The sequence below is a fragment of the Notamacropus eugenii genome, chromosome 1 (assembly GCF_028372415.1).
Source record: "Notamacropus eugenii isolate mMacEug1 chromosome 1, mMacEug1.pri_v2, whole genome shotgun sequence".
In the NCBI taxonomy this organism is placed as follows: Eukaryota; Metazoa; Chordata; class Mammalia; order Diprotodontia; family Macropodidae; genus Notamacropus; species Notamacropus eugenii.
In genome coordinates this window covers 369,539,068-369,566,413 of record NC_092872.1, presented here as the reverse complement: position 1 = coordinate 369,566,413, position 27,346 = coordinate 369,539,068, and the positions used below count along the sequence as shown (strand labels likewise).

Genomic DNA, 27,346 nt, shown 5'->3' with positions numbered 1-27,346 from the left:
AATTAAGGAACCGGACCAGTATTTAGAATTGGGAGGGGCCTTAAAGTATGACCCAGTCAAATTCTTTCATTTAACAGATACAGAAACTGAGACCCAGAGAAACTAAGTGATTTCCTCAAGTATGCAGATAGCACAAAGCAGAATCAGGATCAAAATCCATTATCTGACTCCAAAATTCACAGCTCTTTCCGTGACCACAGCTGGCATCTTTAAGGTTCCTACTAACTCTATAAGCCTGTAATTAAATAAATGATATTGTGAGAGTTCAATTTTAATCAGGCACAAAGAATAATACATCCTCATGTTAGCTCAGGTTTCAGCAAGCGGGGAGAGTTAGGTGAAATCCCATCTTTTAAGGATGACTCAGCAAATATTCTATCACTTAGGCATTACAGTGTTAGACTAGACATCAGAAGAACAACTCTAACATTAACTGGCTGTATGACCTTTGGCAAATCACTTTTCCTGGGTTTTAGTTTCCTTAGCTGTAAAACGGGAATAAGCGTCTCAACTGTACAAGTGATATGTCTTAGGAAGGAGATGACCCATCCTCTCAGGATGGTGGGGCACTAAGCCTGGGGGACTTGCTGCGATGTCACTAGTGAATCCACAAGGAGGCAATGTCCTATTTGGAGATTCCAGGATGCTAGAAAAATTGAGAAAAAGGAGAAACAAAGAACAAAATAAGTTTGGTATGGAAGGCTCCCAAGACTATTTATTAATAAGAAGAAACCCTGAGGAGAGAGAAGTAGTACCAGAGATAAGTGCTAGGGGGAGAAAGCAATGGGAAATGCAAAGAGAAAAGCTCAAGAGAAGCCAGAAAAGACAAATTAAAGCTACACAAAGATGGCATAGAGTATAAATGAAAATAGGATGACAGAATACAAATAATATAAGAAAACAGATGGGAATCAATTTTTGAAGATTTGAGAAAGGCAAGAAATGGGAAAGATAAGGGTTTCCTGGAGGTGGGAGTGTTGGAAAGGTTTCTTGGCTTGGCACTTTGGTTGCCGGCAGTCACCAAAGCAATGTTTGGAAGGGACTAGATTGGCTAAACTTGTGACTGTAAAAGAATTAGAAGGAACATATTAAATCTTTTTTATAATTTAAAAAAACCTTAGATTCAAGTAAAAATGTGAAAAGGCTATATAAATCCAAGATGGCAGTATCCCACCTCTCACTCCCAAATGGAAAAAACAGCCAAAAAGCATACTTTGGAGAATTTAGAGAAACAGAGTACTTTAATAGCAGTTTTATATATATATGCATATATATTTATGTGTGTATATATATATGAATATACACACACACATAGATATGCATATATGTATATACACACATATGTACTATGCCCGTGATTTCATTGGTTTATGGGAACCAATTATAACCAAGTTCCTTACAACAATGCAAATCAGCACCTGCTCTGCAATTATACTCTTAAGATAACCACCTAGGCTACTGAGAGATCAAGTCCCTGCCTAGGGTCACACAGCTAGTATGACTAAGGGGTGTGACTTGAACCATGTCTTCCTAACTCCAAGGTCAGTTCTCTATCCACCACACCATGTTGCATCTCAGTAATAATATTCTTTAAAACTTTTAATGACTTCTTTTGTTTTTATATTATCTTCATTTCTAGACATAAATATAGATATAATATAGATATGCCTCCCCCCTCCCCCTTCACTCATCCAGAATTTTCATAAAGATTAGATTTTGATCTTGGCTCTGCTATTAAAAAAAAAAAGAAAGCAAAATTAATCAAAACATCACTACATTCAGATAACATATACAATATTCCACACCATAGTCCTCATATCTCCGCAAAGAAGGGAGTGGAGGTTCAATTTCTTGTCTCTTCTCTTGGGCCAACAATAGTAATTATCACTACACAGTGTTCATTTCTATTTCCATCCTTATACGCATTGTACATATTATTTTTCTGGTTCTGTTTATCTCATTCTGCATCAATTTATGTGTTTCCACCCCTTCCCTTCTCTGAATTCTTCATCAAGGTAGCAATATTCTATTATTTTTATGTACCACAATCTATTTAGCAATTTGTTGACTGATGGATACCTACTTTGTTTCCGATTCTTTGCTACCACAAAAGGTCTGCAATAATATTCAATAAGACCTTTTACTAAATGAAAGCTGTAAGATGTTTGGAAGAAAAATAAAACCCTTAAAGGGAACTACGTAAAATTATTTTCTTCAAGAGGTTGGATCATTCATTTTTGCTGGGTTTTTCTTTTTCCTTTTTTTTTTTTGTCTTTTCAAGCAACACAGGAACTGTTAAAAAAAAAAAAAAGAAAAAGAAACATTAGAGTCTTTTTTAGCTTCTACCGCTGGTAAGTGTAATATCTTTAAATCCTTCCAAGAAGGGGAACAGGAAAAAGATTCTGAACTAAGGCAAAGCCAAGGAGTATGTGGGAATAAAAGGTGTTGGGATGGTTTCTTGGTTTCTCTCATTGGTTACCGGTAGTTACTAAAGCAGTGTTTGAAATGGACTAACTTGGATAAACTTGTGACCTTCATCTGGCCTTGAATAGCTAAAAATTGTTGAAGTTTTTTTGTTTTTGCCTTTTTTTGTTGTTTTTTTAATGGGAAGGCCACTAATAAACTACTTGTATAAATACTTCATCACCTAGTTGAAAAAAAAAATCTTAATTTGACTGCTACTGGAGTTGGCTTACAGTACATATTTTCTGCAAAACACATTTGTTTACCTTTCCCTCTAATAAACTATGCCAACCCCTACATAAAAGGCAGTAAAAGTATCCATGGTACTATTAAAATTTTGTTGTAGTTAATGAAACTTCAATGTACTCCCTTTGAATGGATCAGGTAATATTTGGAAATCACCAAGGAATGATTCAGATTGGCAATAGGGTACAAACAGAATCATTTGTCCCTAAATACAGTGTTTGTTTTCTTATAATTTAAATCTCTCCCCCTGACATATCAGATTTCACTTTAAAAAAGCCAGTATACTTGCAGGAGTCTAGTAGTGAGTCATTTGTATTAAAAACCACCATAAAACACATTAAAGTCTTTTTTTTTAAATCTACAGTTCAGGGAATTTCATTCACCACACTCTGTTGCATAAGTGCTACTGTGGAGGAAAAGTCTTTGGAATTTAGGAGAGGGTGAGGGCAGAGAGCAAAACTCCAAGAGTACCCAACTACTTCTAAGACACATAATCATGTTTAAATAAAAAATGAAGGAAAAATCCTTACTTTCCCACAGATTTGTTCTTAAATTTAGGCCAATCCTCTTTGGTATGGGGACTCCTAGCAATTAGCTGGCAACCTTTCACTGTGAATTTGAAGGATTAAAACATAAGGGAGAACAAAAGGAACAGATTTTCTACACTTCCCCCCTTAGTTATCCTTTCTTCACAAATACATTTCATTTCCTCTGGTGTCCTCCTCAACCATTCTAATCTCCTTCCTCCTCCCATACTTCCCTTAGGGGATTCTAAAAGATGACTACAGGGAATGCTACCTGAATAGGATTTGATCAGAGTCCTGTGATCCTTTTGAGAATGACTTCAGAAATTAAGTCTGCCCAGTACTTCTTACAATGAGAGGAAAATTGTACTTTATTGGGAATTTATCACTAATGTATCTATGTAAACAAAGTAACAGGTAATAAGCCACAAAATTAGCTTCCTACTGGTTTCAACTACTGCTTTTTTTCTCCTTGGAAAAGATTCAGGGAAATACTCCTAAAATAGATGTCGGCTCTTAAAGGGAGCATACATTAGAAGCAGTGCATCCCCAAAATTTTGTTCACTAAGTTAGACCACCACTTTGAGTAACAAACAAAATCTATGGTTGTCACTGAATCTGACAGATCAGCTAATCCATTCCTCTGCCTTTACCCTTAAGCCATTACAAAGGAATGAGACGCTGTCCACTTTTTAAAGGCCTCCAGAACAGATTTCACAATGTTCTCAGCCACTCACAAAATCAAGTGTCATTTTAAATTTCCTAATGAGAAACTGACACAATAGAGAGTTAAGGGTATATATCCTACACAAATTTGTTCTAATCAATGTCATCTAAAGGGGAAGTGGAGATTCAGGATGGATGCTTACCCATGAGCCCAGTTCTCTTGTTGGTGGAAAAATTGCAGCAAGGTCTGCCCATTAATAACGCAGAAGGCTAAGTGCTGGGGAAAGCATTAAAAATGAATTTTGAGAACTTGGTCAAACAAAGCTTGAGAAACCAGTAAATTAGAAAACAGAGGGTCAGGTCCCATTAATAGAAAAAGACCCCATGTGCAGACACACATCCAACTCACATGTATTCTCAAATATCATTGCAACTATTACAGAAGAAACTGCTTTCCATATAAATGTGTGCTATTATTATTACCACGTATGTAAAGAAAGAACAGAAGCATGCTATTGCTTCAACATTAGGAGCTTACCTTTACCCAAGCAGAACTATTGCAGATGGACCAATAAATCTATGATTTACTTCAGTTAGACTCCTGTTGCCTGAGGAAGACAGAGGTTAAATAACTTGCCCAGGATTATACTTCTAATGTAAGTACTCAGATCTTGCTAATTTAATTTACAGGCACTACAGATCGTGCTACTTCTATCCCATACACTTACCTACAAGTTATTTTTTAAGATCATACAGATGACCATGGGGACACAGAACCATTTCTAAACACAACTAACTCATACTAAAAAGTTAGCCAGCTTAAAAACCATCTAGGAATTAGAATTTGTAAGCATTTCCATACTGCTTAAAGTCAAAAGCATAGGATGTCAAAATTGAAAAGGGTTAAGGAATTTTTTTTAGGTCATTGATACCCATTGTTAATAGAGACATTAAATGACACAAGTAAGAAAGGGGAGGGCTGGTGAAAATGCTGGTTGCCAAAGACCCTGTAACAACTTTAATAGTAACTTCGATTAAAATATAAATACTAGAAATAGTTAGAAAAGAAAATCCCAAATTGGAAACGTACTGAAGAAAAGAGTATGAAATTTAGTCCATGGCTTCTGTGCCTGAAAATGTCCTGTTGAAACAAAGATACAGAATCAGGAAGCAATTGGCAAAATTCTTGCTAAAACCCCATTTAAGGAGTCCATTTCAGGTATTTCTGACTGCTCTGCAATTGAAAAGAATGCTTCTTCATCAAGTGTAACTCTAGCTGAGCTAGGATAATGGGCTGTCTGAATCTTTTCTACTCAGCTCAGGAAGTAACTGGCTTAAATGGGGGAAATAGATCTCTGCGGGGGGTATGAAAGCAGATCTCGAGCAAAGTGAAAATTATGAAGGTTCTAGAATGATTTTCTATATGAAGCAAAGGGTTATAAATGTATTGAGTTAATTTAGCTATACAGTTATTCTGGCAATGCTAAGTTGAGAAACACCTGTAAGGTTTGAGGACTCATTTTCATATTTCTATTGATGGTGGGTCTTTCAGACAAGTAAGGAATAATAATAGATTCTGCAGTTCTTTCTGAATGCCATCTCAAAATCTTACAGATTCACAGAACATCACCTCACCCTCTAGAAGTCTGTTATCATGTCTAGAATATCAGGGGTGGGGAACCTGCAGCCTTGAGGCCACATGTGGCCCTCTAGGTCCAAGTGTGGCCCTTTGACTGAATTCAAACTTAAGTTTGGTCACATGTGGCCCTGAGGCCACAGTTAGTTTGGATTCAGTCAAAGGGCCACACTTGTGGACCTAGAGGGCCACATGTGGCCTCAAGGTCACTGGTTTCCCCCAGTCTAGATATTACATATTAAGGCACACTGTGTATCTCACAAAGCTTGTAAAATACAATTTTTTACAATCTTTTTTATATGAGAAACAGTCATTTCTTTTTCAGGATGAAACTAGATAAGCCAGAGGAGGAAAATGCCTATTTTTCTAATAAAGCATATATCACATTCTCTCACTTCTGTAACACAACTGCTTAACTGGAAGAAAGCTCACTACACTCTGACTGTACTCAAGCTTACAATCAAGATTTTACATTTTATTAATCTGACAACTGGTTGTGTTGAAGATATAAACCCCTCACAAAAATCAGGGAATATGGTTTCTGTTTAGAAAAAAAAAATAGCCTTAAATGAAAGTTCAATAAGGAAAACATAGAAGAAATATATTCATACCTATATTTACTTCCATGAGTAAAACTGAGTATTGACACTGGAGTGCCAATGGAATCAAAATGTTTTTTAATAAGTGGTCAAAGTCTGCCTGCTCTTCTTTTTTCAAATTTTCATCAAGAACACCTTCAATGTATACACAGTTCATTCTCAAAAAAACTGAATTAGAAAGGAATTAGAAAGGCATATGGTTTGGTAGTAATTAATGCTTTCTTATGTCTTTTGGGGAGTGATTTTAGTATTGTTCATAAGCATTTCCACTCTCTTAAAAAATTTTCCTTTGTTATGTCTTTAAAATCCATCCATGAAGGCCTTTAAAATTGTGTCAATGCTTATTAATTGTCACCTTTCTGACAGATTTCCTTTGTATAGGATGTCCTAAAAGGTTTAGTGCTCCGCGTCTTTTGGGACAACTTGAACTGAGCTAAATCTAGACATGTCTTCTCATTTAATTTTCCTGAGTGCCATTTTTATGTCCTCATATAACATACCAGTACCAAAGTTCAAATGTAGTGGTTTCATTGTCAATAATGAGGATAATTATAGAAACGTTTACACATATGTTCCAATTTACATCTATTTGTTGTCTTAATTTCATAAATAAATGTTGTCAGGATGAATTGGTTTAACTGAAAAGCACTGTGGTGTAATATTGATGAGGCAAAATCAGGGCAATACTCCTAAAGTCCAAACCAGACTAAACTATAATGAGGTGTCACATGAACAATAAGAAGGCAGACTAGATATTTTCTCTGATGCCCATGACCTCTTAAATCCCTCCAAAACAGAAATTATATGCTGAAGATAAAGCAACTTCAACTATTTCCATGGTCTAGAATACCCAGAATCCAAAAGAAGGTTACAGATGCTCACTGACCCTGAGTTCATTCAGCACTCCTCCCCCACTTACCATGCTACTGGAAGTGAGGTTCCATTAGTACACCCAAGGACATGACACAGGTTTATATCAAAACCCATCTCAACATCATGGTCCTTCCTTCCTTTTTCTAGTACCATAAAAACTCTGGCTCTAGACTATGGAAGTTTCCTTGGACCTCAACAGCCAGCTTGGCCACAACCCTTCAGGAGCAAAAGCCAGAGGCTACAACCAGGAAGCAACAAAGCTATAAAGTTCTGAACTATAAAGCTTTGAACTGAACTAGGAAGAGGGGGAATGGGTAAGGGAAATGGGTTCTGCCAATACCAGGAAAAACAGGCTCTGAACTACTCTGCTAAGGATCAGAAACAGTGGAATAGGTCACCAGAACAGGATACTATGCTTATAGGGAGCTATGCAATATTCCACCAACTCTGAGTGCAGCATTCAAGTGGGGCCAGTTCTGACAACCTAAAAGTGAGCTGGGGAAGACACCTAGGCTGGTGAACAATGAATTGTCCAGTGTGGGAAGAAGCTGAGACACACTGAAATCTAATACCTAAGGAAACCATAATCAGAGGAGGGGAGGGAGTCAGAAGTGAGCAATAAGGGAAATTGTGAGGGAGGGGCCAAGAGAGAGAACTGAACAGAGACTGAACAAACACACCAAATATTCCAGGAAGAAGAAACAACATAAACAGATAAATCGACAGAAACAAAACAACCACAGAAGGAAATATAGCCTCTAGATCTAGTAAATGAGTTCAGGTATTTATGAATAAATACTACAAAATGATGGAAAATGATCCAATATTTGATGAGACAGAATCCCATGGAATTTGAGGACAACATGGAATCACAACACATTGTTCCTGAGTGGTTTAAAAGAAAAACGAGAGTTACATGAGACAATTTACAGCCTGCACAACAAAAATAATGAGCTAGAATAGAAAAACTTGAATCTGCAACGGCAAGTCTCAGGAAAGAAACAAAGGAGAGAACAACAGATCGGAAATGCGAATACACAGAAGTGAAAGTCAATCTAGTAGAAGAGAAGCAAAAAAGAAGAGCATTAAAAGAAAATATCCTCATGATGCAAGCAAAACATGTATCTTGAAGACAGGATGTGTAGAATCAACATTCCAGGTGTCACAGAAGAACATGACAAGACAAAAAAAAAAACAAAAAAAATCTTACAAACTGCCCAGAACTTCTGAACATAGAAATTGAAATTCCAGTTGAAAGAATTCAGATTTCCTTCAGAAAAAAATGCTGTAAACTCTGAGACACATAATGGTTAAATTTAACAATTCAATTCAGAAACAAATTCTGCAAGCCATCAGGAGAAAGACATTCAAATACAAAGGAAAGGACATCTGAATAATGCAAGACTATTTCTTATCTACTAGAGCTCAGGATGTAGCCCAGTTTGACCTATCTTGCAAATCTGAGCTTAACCATACAAAACAAAAAATGGACATGCAATAATAAAGAAGAGTTTGGAAGATTTTCAGAAAGGAAACCAGAACTGAAGAGATTATTTACTTCTCAAATATCCCAAAAACAGATCTCAGGAGTAAATAAATACAAACAGCAACAGCGGCAGAATGACAACAGAAAGAGCAGTAAGGGACTTCTTTCTAGATGTACATGAGGAGACAGGCATGAACGTGGAAACATGGTAGAGGTACCAGTGAAGAGGCAAACAGGGAACATTATGAACAGAACCTGATGACATATCATCTACAGGTAAATTGTTTTGTTTTATTTTTGGTGGGACTGCATTACAACATGGGAAGGTATGTGAAACTTGGGTAGGGGAGCAAGAAAATAGAAAAGAGTGATGTTTTGGGGTCAAATCAAGGGATAGTAACATGGGGAAGGTGAGCCTCTGTGGTCTCAGAAAGAGAAGGGTTTACAGGGAAGTGGGAGAGGAGGAAGACAGAAAAAATGAAAAAGGAAGAAAAGGAAGAAGACCTTACTTTGGGGGCACGAGGGAGTTCCACAGAGGATTGCTCCTATGGGTGAAGGTAGATGAGGATATTACACTGGATGAGACCTGAGGGATCTGGAACCTGAAAAACCCATTTGCCTTAGGGGGAGGGAGACTTGGAATCCCTGAGGGTAACTATCACCTAGATGAAGAAGAATACATGGACACAGGCAAATGTAGGAGAAAAAATGGCAACAAAAGAGGATATAGATCAGGGAGGGGATGCCCTACCATGGGGCTATGTCCTTTCTGATACCTGCAATAACTGGCATTGTTCTAAAAGTGAGGCACAATGGAAAAGCAGAATCCATGGGGTAAGTCCTAATAAGCAGTGGCAGAAAGTACTTAGATGACAGAGCCTAGAATGGATACCTTGGAAGCTTTGATTATGTGAAGAATAAAGAGAAAAGAGAGGAACCAGATGATTACAGCAGTCATGAATCAGAGAACGAGGGTCTAGAGTAAACAGGGAGAAAACATAGATAATGAAGAGAGTGAAAGAAATCCTTTTAGGAAAAAGTGCAAAAAATAAAATTTAAAAACTAATGAACAAGACTAGCTTAAGGGGAAGAAAGGAAGGGGGAGTTTACCTGACTACTGAGTAGGAAAAAAAGAAGAAAAATATATATATAATCAGATAAAAGCAGGAAAGAGGAATCAATATACTAAAGACAAAGGGGTAACAAACAAAAGGAGGGGACCAAGGGTGAGTGGAAGAGAGCCAGTGGGAACAGGACCACCTTAAAAAAAGATTAAAGTAAAGCAACTGAAAGAATATAATATTGGGGGTGCTTTGAAATAATACAAATAACACAACATAATACAAAATAATAATACAAATAATACAAAAATGAAAAAAATTTAGAAATAGAGAAAAATATAAACCTAACTCTTATAACTTTAAATGTAACTGTAAATTAAATTAAAAAGAATAACAGATTAGCTAAGAAAACAAAACCCTACAATCTGTTTACTAGAAACACATTAAGGGCAGCTATATGACTCAGTGGATAAAGTGCCAAGACTGGATGCAAAAGGACCTGAGTTCAAATCTGGCCTCAGATACTAGTTGTGTAACCCTAGGCAAGTCACTAAACCCTGTTTGGCCTCAGTTTCGCATCTGTAAAATACTCTGGAGAAGGAAATGGATAACCACTCAAGTATTTTTGCCAAAAAAACCCCAAATGGGAACACAAAGCTTTGGAGACAACTCAACAACAACAAAGAAACACATTTGAAAAACAAAGACACATACAAAATAAAACTGAGGAAATGGGGGAGAAAATCTCCTATGCACCGAGTGAAGCTGAAAAAAAAAACCGAATTTGCCATCATTCTATAAGACAAAGCAAAAATAAACATTCAAGAATTTTTCAAAAGGATTTACAAGGAAACTATATTATATTGAAAGGAACCATAGACAACAAACCAATATCAGAAATAAATTTTAACACTCCAAATGCCTTAGCATCTAAATTATAAAGGAAGCATCTGAACTTCAAGAAGACACAGACAGTAACACAATAATGACAATATTTCAATATCCTCTCTCAGTTTTAGATAAGTTTAACAGAAAGATAAACAAAAGGGAAAATATGAAACCAAACAAATTTCTGGAGAAACTACAGTGAAAAAACTTACAGAGTTTTCTAACGGACAGCAAAGAATATTCATATTTCTCTTTTTAAAAAACTGACTATGTACTAGGGCACAAAGATATTTGCAGTACAAACGCAAAAAGGCAGAAATAGCCAATACATCCTTTATAAACCACAATGTAATAAAAATGGAAATTTTTTCAGCGACCACAAACAAAAGACACAAACCCAACTGGAGACTTAATAATGAAATCTTAAATAATGAGTAGGTTAAAGAACAAATCATAAATAATTCTTATGTAAAACAAAATTATAATGATGAAGCAACCTACTCAAATTTCAAAGATGCTGCTGCTATAAAGCATTCTTCAGGGGGGAAAATTTCTTTCAAAATAGAAAAAAGGGAAGGTTAATGAACTGATTGTACATTTTTTAAAAGTTGGAAAAATCAACAAATGTACAAATAAGTACAAGAGAGGAGATATCAAAAATGAGAGGGGAAATAAATTAGAAACAAAAAAATTATAGTAATGATAAATAAAACTAAAGGTTCTTTGAAAAAGACTAATTGATAAATGCTTAGCTAATGTGATTAAAAAGAAGAGAACGGAAAATCAAATCAATAGGATAGCAAATGAGCAAACAGAAGTTATAGGAAAACCAGAAGAAATAAAAAGAATAATCAGAACATATTATGCACAGTTATATGCTAACAAAACTGAGAACATAAAAGAAATAGAGGAATAACTTCAAAAATATTAAACATCCAAACTTTCAAATGACTAGATCAGTTGTTATCTTTCATTCTCAAAGAAGAACAAAATAATATCACTATGCTTGAATCAAAGTACAGTGTCTCCAACTGTGGCTGATCAGACCAATATGAGCTTGGAAGGCTCTACCACAGGTCCGGCACAAATAGTCTATATGGACATTTGGAGTAGAAATGTCTCTAAATGTGTGCATTTCCCATTTCCTTTGAGCTACTGCAATTCTGCTTTGCTCACACAGCACAGTGACTTCTTTGATGTGAGCAATCATGTTGGGTAGGTCTGTGCCAGTGCTTCCCATATCTCACAGCTGATTCCAAAGTTCTCCAGAGCGACCTTCAGTGTCCTTGTATCACTTCTTCTAACCTCCATGTGAACATTTACCTTTTGTAAGTTCTCTACTTACCTCTTAAGTAAAGGTAAGTTTGGCATTCAAACAACATGGCCAGCTCATCAGGGTCGCACTCTGCAGTAAAGTTTGAATGGTTGGCTATTCAGTTGCAGAAAGGACTTCAGTGTTTGGTACTTTACCTTACCAGGTGATTTTCAGAATCTTCCTAAGATAATTCAAATGGATGGGATTCCATTTCCTAGCATGGCTCTGGTATACTGTCTAGGTCTCACAGGCATTCAACAATGAAATCAGCACAATGGCTCTGTAGACCATCAGTATGATAGGCAGTCTTATCTTATCTCTTATTTCCCCCATACTTTCCCAAACACTGAGTTAGCTCTGGTAATGCATGTGCAACCTCATCGTCTGTGTGAACATCCCTGGAAAGTACACTGACAAGATAAGTAAACTTATCCACAGTGTTCAAAATGTTTCCACTTACTGTAACCAATGGTTCCAAGCATGGATGATGTGGAGCTGGTTGGTGGAGGACCTGTGTTTCCTTAGTGTTGTTAGGTCAAAATTAGCACATGAGGCAGAGGACTGATCTATATGTTGTTGCACCTCAGCCTCAGAGGCTGCACTGAGTGCAGAATCATCTGTGAACAAAAAGTCATGCACCAATTCTCCCTCCATTCAGTCTTGGCTTGTAGCCTTTTCAAATTAAGTAACTTACCATCAGTGTGTTAGCTGATCTTGATGTCATTTTCATCCTCACTGAAGATGTCTGACAATATTGCTGAAAAAACATCAAGCAAAAAAGCATAGGAGCAATATACACCCCTGCTTCACTCCACTGGTGACTGAGAAAGCTCGAGAGCACTGTACATTACCCAGAAACTATGCAAACATGTTGTCATTAAAATGGCATATAATATTGATGAACAACTCCTCAGGGCAACCAAATTTTGTCATGATTTTCCATAAGTCCTTAAGACTGACAGAATCAAAGGCCTTGGTCAGATTGACAAACATGAACAAAATTCTGCTCCTGGTATTTCAGAAGACCAGACAGAGATCTTCCATAATCCAATCTCAGAAAGAAAATAGATCTAGTTGTAAAGGAACTACCAAAGGAAAAAAGAAACACAAAACTCCTGGACCTGATGGATTCATGAGAGAATTTTATCAACTTTTAAAGAACAGTTAATACCCACACTTTACAAATTATTCTCAAAAACAGAAAAGATACTACCAGAAGGGAGAAAATATATATATAATTAATGAAAATCACAACAAACATTTTAAACAAAATTCTATCAGATTACAGCAATTTATTCAAGAAATCATTCATTATGATCAACTAGGCTTTATGGCAGGGATATATGATGGTTCAACATCAGCAAAAAAATCATTAACTATATTAAATATAATTAATTAATTAAAATAATTAACTATATTAAAAACCAAAACATCTAAAACCACATGATCATCTCAACAGATGAAGAAAAAGACTTTGACAAAGTACAACACTCATTAATGCTAAAATCCCCTACAAAGTATAGGCATGATCGATGTGTTTTTTAATGTCACAAAAAGCATCTATCTAAAACCAAAAACAAGCATCATATGCAATGGGTATACACTATAACCTTTTCCAATAAATATGGGAGTGAAGCAAGGATGCCTATTCTCCCCACTATTATTTTATATAGTTCTGGAAATGCTAGCAATAGCAATAAGAAAAGGGGAAATAAGTAAAGGAATAAATATAAGTAAAGAGATGGAATTATTCTTATTCGTTGATAATATGATGGTTTACTTGGAAAACCCCAGGGAATCAGCAAAGATATTGACAGAATTAATAGATTCAGCAAAGTTGCAGGCCACAAAATAAATGCTCAAAAAATCAACAGCATTTCTATATAAGAATAAAAAAACATAAGAAGCAATAAAAGAAAATCCCGTTGCAAATAACTATAAAAGGCACAAAATATTTGGGAACTAACCTTTCAAAGTACACAAAAGACCTGTATAGATTAAATTAAAGAGTTCTCCTTAAAGCATTAAAAAACAATCCAAATAGCTGGAGGAATATTCAAAACTCATGGCTAGGTCATGTCAATATAATAAAAATGATAGTACTAGCAAAATTAATTTACACTTAAGACTATACCAATCAAATTACCAAGTTTTACAGAGCTTGATAAAATAATAAAGTTCATTTGGAAAAACACTTTAGAATATCAATGGAAATTATGAAAAGAAATATAGATGAAGAGGGACTAGCCCTTCCAGATCTCAAACTATATTTTAAAGCAGCAATCATCAAAGCCAATCGCTATTGGTTAAAGAATAGAGAGATCAATCAATGGAACAGAGTAGACAAGGGAGATTCAGAACAATAAAACTCAATAACCCAGAGTCTGATATCATAGAAAAATAAGTTAATTAAGAGAAAACTCCTTATTTGATAGAAACTGCTGGGAAAACTGGAAAGTAATATGGCAGAAATTAGGCTTCAACCAATATCTTATACCACACTTCACATACATTCTAAAATGGATATGTGATATTAATATTAAAGGTCATAATATAAAAAAAATTAGAGACAAATAGATTATGTATTTCTCACAGCTGAGAGATATTCCTTAAGTAAAGAATAGATAGAGGCAACTATGAAAGATAAAACAGATAAATTTGATTACTTCAAACTGAAAAGCTTCTGAGACAACATTAATGTCTCTAGTATAAGAAGGGAAGTGGTAGAAAGTGGGGAAAACTTTATATCAAATTTCTCTGATATGTGGTAGTCAAGATATTACACATACACACACACGCACACACACACAAAACTATTTCCCAAAAGATAAATGATCAAAGGATATGAACAGTTCTCAAAAGAGAAACTGCGAAGAACTCACAACCTCATTAAAAAATGCTTCAAATCAGTAATAACAGAAAGGCAAATCAAAACAACTGTTTTATCTGATACCTCAAATTGCCAAAAATGACAAAAAACAGCAACAATTTTTGTTGAAGATATTGTGAGAAGATAGGCACACTAACACATTATTGGTGGAACTGTGAAGTCGCAAACCATTTGGAATTCTGCAAAGAAAGTGTGTCCATATACTTTGAACCAGAGACTCAATTAAACTTAAACTCCAACGAAGTGGTCAATAAGAAAAAAAAATCCTCATAAGCTCCTAAATATTTATAGTAACATTTTTTTTTATATCTAAGAATTTTAAACAAAGTAGACATCCATCAATTGGGGAATGGCAAAACAAATTGTGGTATGTGAATGTAATATAACATTACTGTGCTGTTAAGAAATTATCTATATGATGGATAAAGAGAAGCATGAAAAGAGCTATACAAACTGATGCAAAGTAAAGTCAAGGTAAGAAAACAAATGTATACAACAACTTCAACACTGGAAACGGAAAGAACCATACAACAACAAAAAAAAAAATCAAAATTAAATGATCAATATGTAGAATCTATACAGAATTGTATGCAGTCGTGGGGAGGGAGGGGGGGAGTAGGGGGTAGGTGGGGGGGATAAAATCACAATTGTATGGCAGTGATTGTTAAACATTAAAAAAGAAAAAAAAGTCATATTTTACAAAAAAAAAAAAAATTTTACTTAATTCCAAAGGGGGAAAAAAAAAATTAAATGATCAAATAGGACTCAAATGAAGAGATATAAGAAGATACACCCAACCGACTACTTCATATAGGTGGGAGGTCCACAAGTACTACAGACTGTACATGTTTTTGGACTTTTTCAATGTATCAATTAGTCATGCTGATTTTTTTTCCCCCCTCTACAAAAATATTGTCATATGAGGTGGTTCTCAGGAAGGGGAGAGATACATGGAATTTGTGGTAATGGAAGAAACAGAAAATATCAATAAAAATTTATTTTTAAAAATATAATTGGGAAACATTTGATAAAATAAATTTCAAAAAACACAGCTAACGTATGGTTTAATATATAGTTTGCCACTCTAGGGATCCTTATGTATCCTTATGTATGTGTTCCCCTCCTCCTTTCTATTTGAGTTTGATGTTCAGTTATTTCAGTTGGGTCCGACCCCATTTAGGGATTTCTTGGCAAAGATACTGGAGTGGTTTGCCATTTCCTTCTCAGCTTATTTTACAGATGAGGAAACTGAGGCAAAAAGGGTTAAGTGACTTGCCTAAGGTCAAACAGTTATTGTCTGAGATCAGATTCTTCCTGACTCCACACTAGGCCCTCAATCCAACTGTACTACCTAACTGCCCCGAATCTCATACCACTGGTATACTGGACAGTGCTCTAGACTTGGAAGGCCACACAGATTTGCATTCTAATCCTGCTTCACTTAGTAGCTGTGTGACAAAAGGCAGGTTACATAACCTTTCAGAGAGCCTGTTATCTCATTCTCATATGACATGAAAGTAAAGCCTTTTACCATTTTGGTTGGCTTCCTCTAGATTCTCTCCATCTTATTGTCACACAGATCTGAACATAATACTACAGCTGTGACCTAAACAGGGTAGAGTACAAAAGAACTATCACCTCCTTATTTTCAGAAATTATAATCCAGCCCAAGATCATGTTAGCTTTTCAGGTTGTCATAAAACAGACTCATTCATTTACATTTCACTAAAATACTCAGATTTTTTTCAAACTGATATATGGTCATGTCTCCCTCATTCTTACTTATAAAGTTAATTTAACCCCAATATTTTACATTTATCCATATTAAATTTTGTCTTCTTACGTTCACCCCAATGCTCTCATCTGCCGAGAAACTTGATGCCATCATCTAGTCTATAAAGCTGTTTTGTTAACATCTGCAAACTTGATGGGCATGCCTTCAAATCCTTTTATTTAAATCAATGATAAAAATATTAAAAGTACAGACCCTTTGAGCACTCCTCTTAAGACTTCCTGCCAACCTGATGTTGAACCACTAAGGACTACTTTTGTCAGTCCAACCATTTAACCACATCTAATTTTTATTGTCCAGTTCATATTTCTCTTGATCTTTTCTACAAGAATAGCATAAGATATTTTATCAAATGCTTTGCTAAAATCTAGACCTACTAATTTAGTAACCACACTTAAAAAAAAAAAAAGGAATGTTTGACTAGACATGCTCTTTTTCCTGCTGAAGCCATACTGGCTCGTTAAAGTCACAATTTCCTTGTCTAGATGTTCAATAACCATCTCTCTTAAAAATCTATTCTAGAATTTCTCCAGGAATCAAGCTCAATAACAGTGGTCTACGGTTTGCAGACACTATTTTCTTCCTTCTACTGTATAAAAAATTCTGATATTTGCCCTTTTTTCCAGCCCTGCCTTACCTGTCTCATTCTCTGGAATCTTTCAAATATTGTAAATAGATAGAAATTTATATAACACTTAAAGGCTTGCAGAGTTCTTTATTTGATCCATACAACCCTATAAGGTAGGTGCTATTAGGATCTCCACTTCATAGAAGAAAAAACCGAGGCTGACAAAGGTTAAGAAATTTGCCTGGTGTCACACAACCATCGTCTGAGGCTGGAGATTTGAATGAATTCAGGTCTTCCTGACTTCAGGACCAATGTCCTACCCATTGCACCCCCTAGCTGCCAAGTATTTACAATGGCTCAGCAACCACATTTACCATCTTTCAGGATTGAGGAATGAGATCACTTGGCGGGGAGGGGGGAATAGGGAGTGTCCTAAGGCAATTTCTGTGTTTGGGTTCCTCTGATGGGACAATTTTTTGTATTAACTTCAAGTTATAGTGATAAAGTCATTATCATGTTCTTTATCCGCTTCCCATTTTTCCTTATTTAGACGTCTGGAGCTATTAGAAAGGTCTAGTGTTTTCTTAATGTTATTTCTTGTTATAAATGTTAATGCTTAGCTTTACTCTAATCAGTTAATGATCTAACCTAACAGAGACAGCCAATTCTAAAATGAATCCCACATCATTAAACAAGCATTCCCCTCTGCTAAGATAGGTTTATGTTTATTGGTCACCATATCTGGCACCATCCAATGCTTTTCTTAAAAGTAATCACATAATATAGGTGGGGTTGCTTCTAAATCTATAAACCTTTGATTTTGTTCATTTGAAACTGTATTTTCCATGTATTCTTTCTGACATCTTCATGCCCACCTTTACAATGAAGTCAACAAGAACTAAGCTATATGTTGCACTTTGTTTGGAGCAGGGGTTCTCAACTTGTTTTATGTCATAAGCTCCAGTCAGGTGAAACCTATGCTTTTCAGAATTGTTTTTAAATATGTAAGGATACAAAGGAAATGAACTCTATTGAAATACTTATAAAAATGTTTTTAAATATATGGATAATAGGTTAAGAACACCTCATCTGAAGAATATCAACATTTTTCACAGATTTTATCTACCTGAATCTTTTGCAACAGATGCTGGAAGATAAGCAACTTTTCTTTGTGGTGGTCCTCGTTTGTACCGATCAAACTTCCAAGTTTGCACAGGAAAGCAAGATGACCAAATGCCCTATAAAATGCTTTTTGTGGTCTTTGGATATACAATGAAACCAAGTTCCTAACTATTCACCCAAGAACCTCTGAGTCATTGTTCTACTTACCTATAATTTTGTCTGATTTTATTAAAGTGAGAATGTATGTAGGTGTAGCTCAGCTGCTCTAATAGTGTATCATCTCATTGATCATTAAAAAAAGTGGTTGAATATGAACAATTAAATTCATGTTTGTAGACAGTCTGTTGTTAGCACTCTCTGCCCTCCCCTCCTTTATTTTGGCCATTTATTAAACTCTCACTGTGGAAGCAGAAGTGACACACAGGACTAAGTACTATTTTGCATTTTGATTTGCTTCATGAGCTACCATAGGCGAATAATTCATTACCCAGTGGTCAACTTACCTGGTAATGAGTGGATTAATGTTTATAAAAAATATTTTTAAGGATATTTTAAAATGGTACATTGACAAATTATTTCAATCAATTCACCCAACTAAACTAGACTGATCCCCTGACATCTGGATCTCCAGAACCCTTGGAATCTTAGACAATTTTTTTTAGTAGGCCACATCTTCACAATCACCCAACTGAAAGGCGTGGAAAATATAAGCAGATACTTACTTATTGCTAGTTGATTACAAAAAAGTATTCAATTAAATAAGATATCCTTAAAGCCTTGCCTACCTGAGTTATCTCCCATGTTAACAGTACTAAGATTCCTTGCTAGTTGTAACAACAGATAACTTTGTTCAATGTTCTTGTTATAGATAATACTCTAAAGACTAAGTGGAATGGCCACTCCCAAGACAAGTGAGATTGTATAGATGCTTTTCTGCAGCTGACATATTGATTACATTTACTTCTTCAAACACTACGAGACATCTAAGAAAATGGTCTAGAAATTCACAAAGGAAAGCCAAGTAGAGGAAGAGCATTTACTGCCTATTTATTGCCCACACGTGGATAACTGACGTAATTCATCAATACATTACCCTTGGCAATGGCCTGGGCCCAGAATTAATTAAGTGAAAGCCAGTTCAACTATGTACTGAAATTAAATAGCATACTCCCTTTATCATGTTTGTCCTATGTTTTCAAAGGGGACCAAGACATCAGGGAAATGATGTATGACTTGTAGTTGACTTTGAGTGAGGGAGGGTTGTGCAAGGTCACCAGTCTCACTTTCTCCTCCTGAGCCATCTGGGTCCAGTGACCAAATTCATCAGGATGACTGGAGAGGCCCAGGATGCAAGGGGAGACCCTTGCCCTTTTAGGCTAAGGCCTTTTCAGGTACTCACTCAGAGTGAGGTAACATCCATTCAGCAAATAGGCCTCTTTAGGAAGTGAGTAAAGGGATGGCCCCTTTAATTAGGAAAAAATTCAAGCTGGAGGGGAAGACCCTCAAGGTTGCTATTCCAAAGAGAAACAATTATCACTGACTTTTATTCTAAGGCAGGAAGGCCCAAAACACAGCTATTAAAGTGGCCCTCAGGCAGGGACCTATAGTGGAACTGAGTTTAAGGTTTTGTGAGAGAAAGACAGGAAGGGAGATAGGGAGAGAAGGGGAAGGAAGGGGGCGGGGGGAAAGGACAGAAGGAAGGACGGAAGGACGGAAGGAAGGAAGGAACTGGGCAGTTTCTGGACATCAAAATTTACCTTCCTTTGGAGAGAAGAAAAGGGAGAGGGAGAGGATGAGGTGAGTTACCCAGCTAGATGAAACCCCATTCAGTCAGCTCCATTACTCACAGGTTGGTTGTCCTTTGTTTTTGAAAAGGACCAGGACTTCTTAAAAAGGCCTATTCACCAAATGGGCATTACTTCCCTCTAGGTGAGTACCTGAAAAGGCCTTGACCTAAAAGGGCCAAAGTCTCCCATTGCAACCTGGGCCCTCTCCAGGCATCCTGATGACTATCTGGTCAAGTGAGGTTGGTTACCTTGCACAGCCCTCCCTCACTCAAATCAAAGTCAACTGCAAGTCATGTCATCAATTCCCTGATGTCATGGTCTTCTTTGAAAAGGAAGGACAAATACAACCTATGACTAGACCGAGCTGCCTGAGTGGTGACCCAGCTAGCTGGGTAACTCAGTTCGTCCTCTCCCTCTCCCTTTCCTTCTTCTCTCCAAAGGAAGGTAAATTTTGATGGCCAGAGCTGCCCAGTAGGGTTTACTGACTAGATTTGTTTTTCTTTCTTCCTTCCTTCTTTCACAAAACCTTAAACTCCAGTTCTTTATCACTAATACTTAAAACAGTTTGGGAGTTCCAGCCAACAATAGACATTGCAACCCACCTATGTCTGTCCATCCTGTGCTATGTGGGATCCACTCAACATGCTAGAGTGCAAGGATAGCAGTGAAGCACTCTGGCCATCTACCTGTCATCCCTTGCTTTCACTAGGTTATTAGCCCATCTTTTCTTTCTGAAATACAATTTCTTGGTGACATTCTTGTTAATCTTTGGAATTCTTCATTGGTTTATATGTGGCAACTTGCTCACACCCGCCATGTGTCTATTGCCCTTTGTGTGATACTCATCTTCACTTCTTCAGAGGCAGGGGTATTCTAGGTCTTACTGTCATATAGCAATCCTGGTAAACATATTTCTACTGAAAAGTTGGGCATTTGCTCTTTTGGGAAATGGAGTCAGCAACCAAATCACATCTTTTTAACATTACTTAGTAATATTTTTTCACTGAGGCTATATGGCTGACAATCATGGAGCACCACCATCTCAGAAGAATCCAAATTGCGACTACCAAGGGCAATAGAATGGCATATGATGCAAGTAGGCCATAGCATATATATATATATATATATATATATATATATATATATATATATATATATATATATCAGCATTGACTTGTTCCAAGAAACATTATAAAAGTTATCAAGGAAATGTCACATAGTGAGAACAAGACAGAGTTTTAAGTTTTTACTAGTATCCACAAAATATGACCCAGAGAAGGTCTTTAAACCAGTAGGTACAGTCTACAGAGGACTTATGGAAAGATTCATTTAAGAATGGGAAATATGCACAAGAAGACATGGATCTACTCCACTAATAAATGCTTTGCTTAAAATTTAAATATAGTGAAAATTCACAGAATCCTATTTAAAGATCACCTCCTTAATTAATAACTTAATTTCTAAGTACTGACTAATTTCTGACAGAGGTAATCACTGCCTGTAAGACTGCAGAAAGCAATTTTAAGTTATAAAATGACATCTTTTAAGAATAGTAAGGTATACAAACGTATCACATTCTTATAGAAAACCTTGGCTTCTACTCCAAACTTCACTGTCCCCTAAGTCCTTTATGCAGTGTTCAATGCTTCAAAAGGATATATCTACTTGAATTTTAGGTGACTTGAAAAGAGTACAAGATTACCTACCAAAAAATACCACTTTTTTGTAGATGATTAGTATTTACACAAATATGCACATTTATATATAAATATATAGATGTATGTAAAAGACAAAAATAAAGATGAAGTGTACTTTTAAAGGCATGTTACTAAACATCCCCAATTAATTCAGCCTTATAGAATAACATTTAAACAAAGATAAAAGAAAATATAAAATGTATTCTTACCAAAATTTCAAGGGAATGAAATATATATATGAAATATCTCCTATTTTTACACTACTTGTTCTCCAAATTACCCAAGAAAACCTGAAAGTATATATGAGAAACTTCTATAATGGCTGGACAATAAACCAAGAAAATAGTAAACAGCAAGAGATAATCTTAAAGCTTAAACTTCCATTTTGTAAGTGTCGTCAATATCCATTTGTTTTTCTTTAAAGTCAAAGTCTTATATAAAAGTTAGTAGAGTCACAAATAGATTTAAAAATAATTTTATGTTTTACATTTTCCTATGTGGACTGTAAGAGAAATATCAGAATATTATTAGAAATATATTAAGGTAAAATGATTACTGATTAGTCATCCTGCACCAATTCCTACGGAAGGGCAAATCTGGGAAGTGAGGGTCAAGGGACAGTTCAGCTTTAAACATCTTAAACCAGAAGTAGGGTTCTACTGTACCTCTTTCTAGAATCCATTTCTGCTGCCTCCCACCCCAAACCTTGATACCCTGAACAAATAAGTGTATCACAGCATCTCTTCCGCTGCACCTGAATAGGGCTCTCCTGAAGCTGGCCAAGTCTTGACTTTGATTTTTCCCCACTCTCATAACCTTTATGTTATACTCATATAACACTATTATGTGTATATAACAATAGGCATGTAGAGTCAGATAGATACATAATGTGAGAACCAAGAATAATCCTTTCTGTTTTACTCAGGGACAGCCGCAGGTTGGAGGATGAGAAAAAAAGCAAACAAAATTTTAAGCATTAGCGTATTTATCACCTAACTCCTTAAATATATGACTTTTTTATATGTGGTGAGCTTTTAAACTCTGATATCAACAATCAATTGCCTTTAACCACATTTCCCTATTTCAATTTCTCAGAGCCTACTATCTGAATTTAATTCCCTTAAAACCTTCTCTTCCCTGACATGGTTTGGTGTTCCCCTTCCTAGCTTCCCACAAGTGATGATGGTACAGTATAGCACTTTGAAAAATAGCATGAAGCTAATTCTATGTGATAATTATGTATGATATAAAAGCCTTCAGAGGTTGTAATGAATACTAGACTGCTACTTTACTCCTGCTTTTTAAAGTCCAAAAGCACAAATTACTATCTATGAACTCACACAAATTACTGCTGATAACTCAGTTTCCTTAAGGAAAAAAAAGGGAGGCTATCTTCTCTGCAAAAAAAAAAGAAAGAAAGAAAGAAAGAAACTAAAAATTGCAAAAATGGTATCTGAATTTGTACCTAATTTAGGTGAACTGTGGTAACCATTTTAAACTCTTTCTCTTATTCCCTGGGATGGCAGATCCCATCAGGAAAAACAGTTAAGATTACTTAACTACTTAGGAGGAAAAGGATAATTGAAACTACCATCTACAAGTAAGTACTTGTAAAGACCATCCAACTGTGGGTTTATGCCAGTCTTATGGCTCACCAAATGAGTGGAAAGTAAGAATGTCAATCAATATTCTAGTTTTCTGAATATACAAGATCAAACAGTACAAGTACCTAGAGAATAAACACAAATTTAGTCTTCTACTATGTTTGAGTTTATATGATTTAGTGTTCTCTATTTTGTCCCACAATATAAATTAAACAGTACTCACTGATACATGTATATGCATATACTCATTCAAGTTATTATGACCTAAACAGATTTTTGAACATACGTATATTTAGGAACTTAATGAATAACTGACCATGACAACAACTGCTTCTTTAATCTAATGCAGAATGGCAAAAAAATGCTTAAAGGGTTGTTTATAAAATCTCCCTTCAAAATGTAACTTTTGGAAAGGAAAGTAATACTATATCTATACAATCAGTAAGCTGGTAAGAAAGTTAAATGATGGTACTATAAATCATGAATAAAACTAAATGTCATGATATTTCTGCACTCAAAAACTAACATTTGACATTTCCTGAAACATTTAGTAAAATATTAGAAACAAGGTATCTCAGTAATCATCAACTACATACCAAAAGTTTATATTCTAAATTAAACACTGGTCTACAGAAAAAAATTGCTACATAAGTAACATTTATTAATGTTCTGCTGTATTTACAGTTTTAACATAGTAAAACTCAAATGTGAATTACCACTCGGCAGAAAGCACATCAGTCTACGCTTACATTGCATCATAGTTTCTGCTAACACATTATAAAAGCAAGTAATACAACTTATTAGGGATCATCTCAAAAGTCCCAAAGTCAAAACTCTTCTTTCCCAATCCTCTAGTCTCTATTTCCAGAGATAATAAAGCAAAAATAAAATAAGAGAAATCTGTTTCATGAGAGATGCAAAGAATTATACTTACTAATTTTGTCATCTTTTGCCTTTGATAATATAACAATAGCATATATAGTGAAAATGTTTACGAAATCCCAAAAGTACTGAGTACAAAAGAAAAGGGTACTGTAAAATTTAGGTTACAGACTAATACTTGTATTACACCTTGCAAAAAAGAACACTCATTCTGACTACACCTTAAGTGAATTTTGTACTATGACTTTGTTTCCAGGTGTACACAAAACACAATTTAAGATTCATAGATTTATTTTTAACAGTGTATACGTATCATGTGCAGAAATGTAGTCTTAACAGTTTTCTGAACTTTTGAGAATATCCCTTCAAAATGGCCAGCATTATACATATCTTACACTGAAATATTTAATCCCAAATTCATTTTAAAATGGAGAATTAAATAAAGCAAGACTGCCCCCTACTGACTACAGGGACATAGCTCATGCTATTTTAAATGACTACAAACAATATATAAGGCATTATTAGTACATCACAGACTTGATTGCAATAGCTTTTTCAAACATTAACCACTAATGATTCAATGATTACAGAATTCTGCATTAACTATTAAAATTTTACACCTAAAAACAAATAAAGAGAAATGATCTTCAACAGTACTTTATTTATTTTTAAAGCAGGTGATTATTTCTTCTGTGTTTTGAGTCTTGATTCACTTCCTGCAGGTGTCCTGTTGCTTCTTGAGAGAGAATTCATAAGTGCAGGAAGACATTTGCCAGAAAACATCTGTCAGAAAAGGATATTGAATATTGAAACTATAGTTAGATTGCTATTTTGGCCAAGAGAAGGATGTAGTGCACAAAAGAATGCAGGATGTTTGTAGACATACAAAATGAACCTTAACATTGTTGTAGGATTACTATACACTGATGTCACAAGTCAATAGTTAAACATTTATTATTAAATTAGATAATTTTAAAATTTAATAAAGCCTCCAGAACTGAGATTCGTAGAAGGATATGCTTGCTTTCTCTAAGGTCTTTTCCCTAAGGTTTGTGACAGGAAGTACCGTATAGCTGACAGTGTCAAACTTAAAAGTCTAAAGAGACGACGTATGATTAAATCCAGTGCTCGGCAGCTGTGTGAGGACAGGAAAGTCATTTACTCTCTCTAAGACTCAGTTGTCTCACCTATAAAATGAGGATAATAGCTATGCTACCTACATTACAGGGTTGTTATGAAGATTAAATGAGATAGTGCATGTAAAGCAACCCTAAAATGTTAGTGCAGATATTTACTACATTATTGTTCTCATCTTTTCAATGGGCTTCAGAGAGTAACCTATTGTTACTATTATTATTACTGACTGTTCCTGTCTTCACAGTCTCATGTACAAGGGGGTCATGAAAACAGCCATTCTTTCATACCACATTTAAAGAACTTTGTGGGCAATATTTTGCATCCAACACAAAAGCAAGTGAATCTTCATCTTTGAAGGTTTTCCAACAGAGGCTTTGGGATTTGGGACTTTGAGCTGAAGTCCCTTCAACTCAGAAATTCTGTGATTCTTAATACTTTAGCATATTCCTGGAAATTATACTTTTTTTAACCTCAATATACAACTTAGGGAATACTGTGACTACTACCTTTCTGGCCCAATTCTACATAAGCATTAAATCAGTGACAAGGATTAGTTTTTGTTGAGTTTTTTCCCCTCAAGACTGCTACACTTTGTCACAAGGAATCTTGGCACAATGGGGAAAAGTCAGGAGATTTGAGAATGTGAAGACTTAAGTTTTATATAAATGGCACACCTAGCAAAACACACTCTAAAGAAATTAGTTGTCAAATGACCAAATAAAATCTAAGTGAAGTCTAAGTGGATGGGGTGGAAATTTCAAGAAAAATAAGTTTCTCCCTTCCCCTCCCCTTTTCAGTTTTTGAAACTCTGGTCTTAACTTAAATATAAGAGTGGCATGCAGCATAGTGTATGGAAAGAATTTTGCATTTGCAGTCAGAGGACCTGAGTTCAAAAGTCCAGCTCTGTCCCGTTCTACTTATATGATCTGGGGCAGATCCTTCATTCTCCCCCACAGTTTCCATCTATAAAATAAGGTTAGAAGAGATGATCTCCAAGGTGTCCCTTCCCTTTCCAGTTCTAAATGAAGCAAATCATGAAAGGTTAACTTTACTTAGGGCATGTAAGCACATCAGAAAAGGAACTGTAATGACATTTAGGAAAACAAACAAGTGCAAAAGACACACAGATAGAAAAATGGTAGGTTGATACTAAATACAGACTTTACAATGAATTTTTTATTCAGTCCTATTGCTGTTTAAAGTAAATTAATTTTATTAGTTCCCATTTCTATATACAAACTCATGAAATAAGTACTACTCTGTCACAATATTAATGTTCACCAACGTATGTGGTACAGTTCAGATAACAACATTAGCCCTTCACTCAAAGGCTCATACTACTTCAGCTTAGGTAAATTAGCTTTGCTAGATTTCTTAAAGTCAGGAGAGCCACATAGCAAACATTAAAGAAAATTGAGACAGCTTGTCAAAGGGTGACTTAACTACTATACTAATACCTTGTGTACTAAAAGTTACATGCTTAATTCTCAAGCTAACACTCAAGCAACTTATTAGCCAGGGCAATGAAGTTTCTCCTCAATGAGACAGAAGTGCTCACAATGAAATTAATAACAAGAAAGGCTGATCTTATGGAATATTAATATCATGTTGAATCTGTGGATCAGAGACAGCACTGTGGAAATGAAAGGATTTTTAAAACTTTGATATACAGGCCATAAGATGAGGTATGTGACTAGATTTCTTAATCTTCAGTAGAAAAAAAAATAATTTTTGAGGCATTGTGCAAAATGTTATATTTTCAGCAAGGCTTAAATGGAAATTTTAACTTTTCTACTTTAAAGTTACATATTCCAATCATTCAAACCTAGAACAAACTTTTTTTCTAAAAAAAAAAGGCAGAAAAGCATATATTCATGCTTAATAAAGGAAAGGGGATGAAGGTGTTTATGCCTTCATTTTAACCAGCCACAGAACAAAGCCAGGATTTTGTGTGTCAGGAGGCACTGGGCCAATTCCTAGCAGTTATTTGTCTAACCATGATATACCCTAATTCATTCTATTCAGGAATGATAAACATAAGAACTTATCTCTCTAATCTATGATGTAATTAAATGGATGGTTTTTAAAAGATTGATTGTATGTTTCATAT

The 27,346-nt window shown here is 35.4% G+C and overlaps 1 protein-coding gene across 1 annotated transcript in view; it reads right to left on the bottom strand.

Annotated features, from left to right (window-relative positions):
• Positions 1–23,857: 23,857 nt before the first annotated feature.
• The window catches only part of NDFIP1 (Nedd4 family interacting protein 1), a 48,830-nt gene continuing 45,341 nt past the window's right edge, over positions 23,858–27,346 (bottom strand). The window contains exon 8 of the mRNA XM_072630624.1: positions 23,858–24,882. The gene's annotated coding sequence lies outside the window, so the exon portion shown is untranslated. The remainder of the gene's footprint in view (positions 24,883–27,346) is intronic.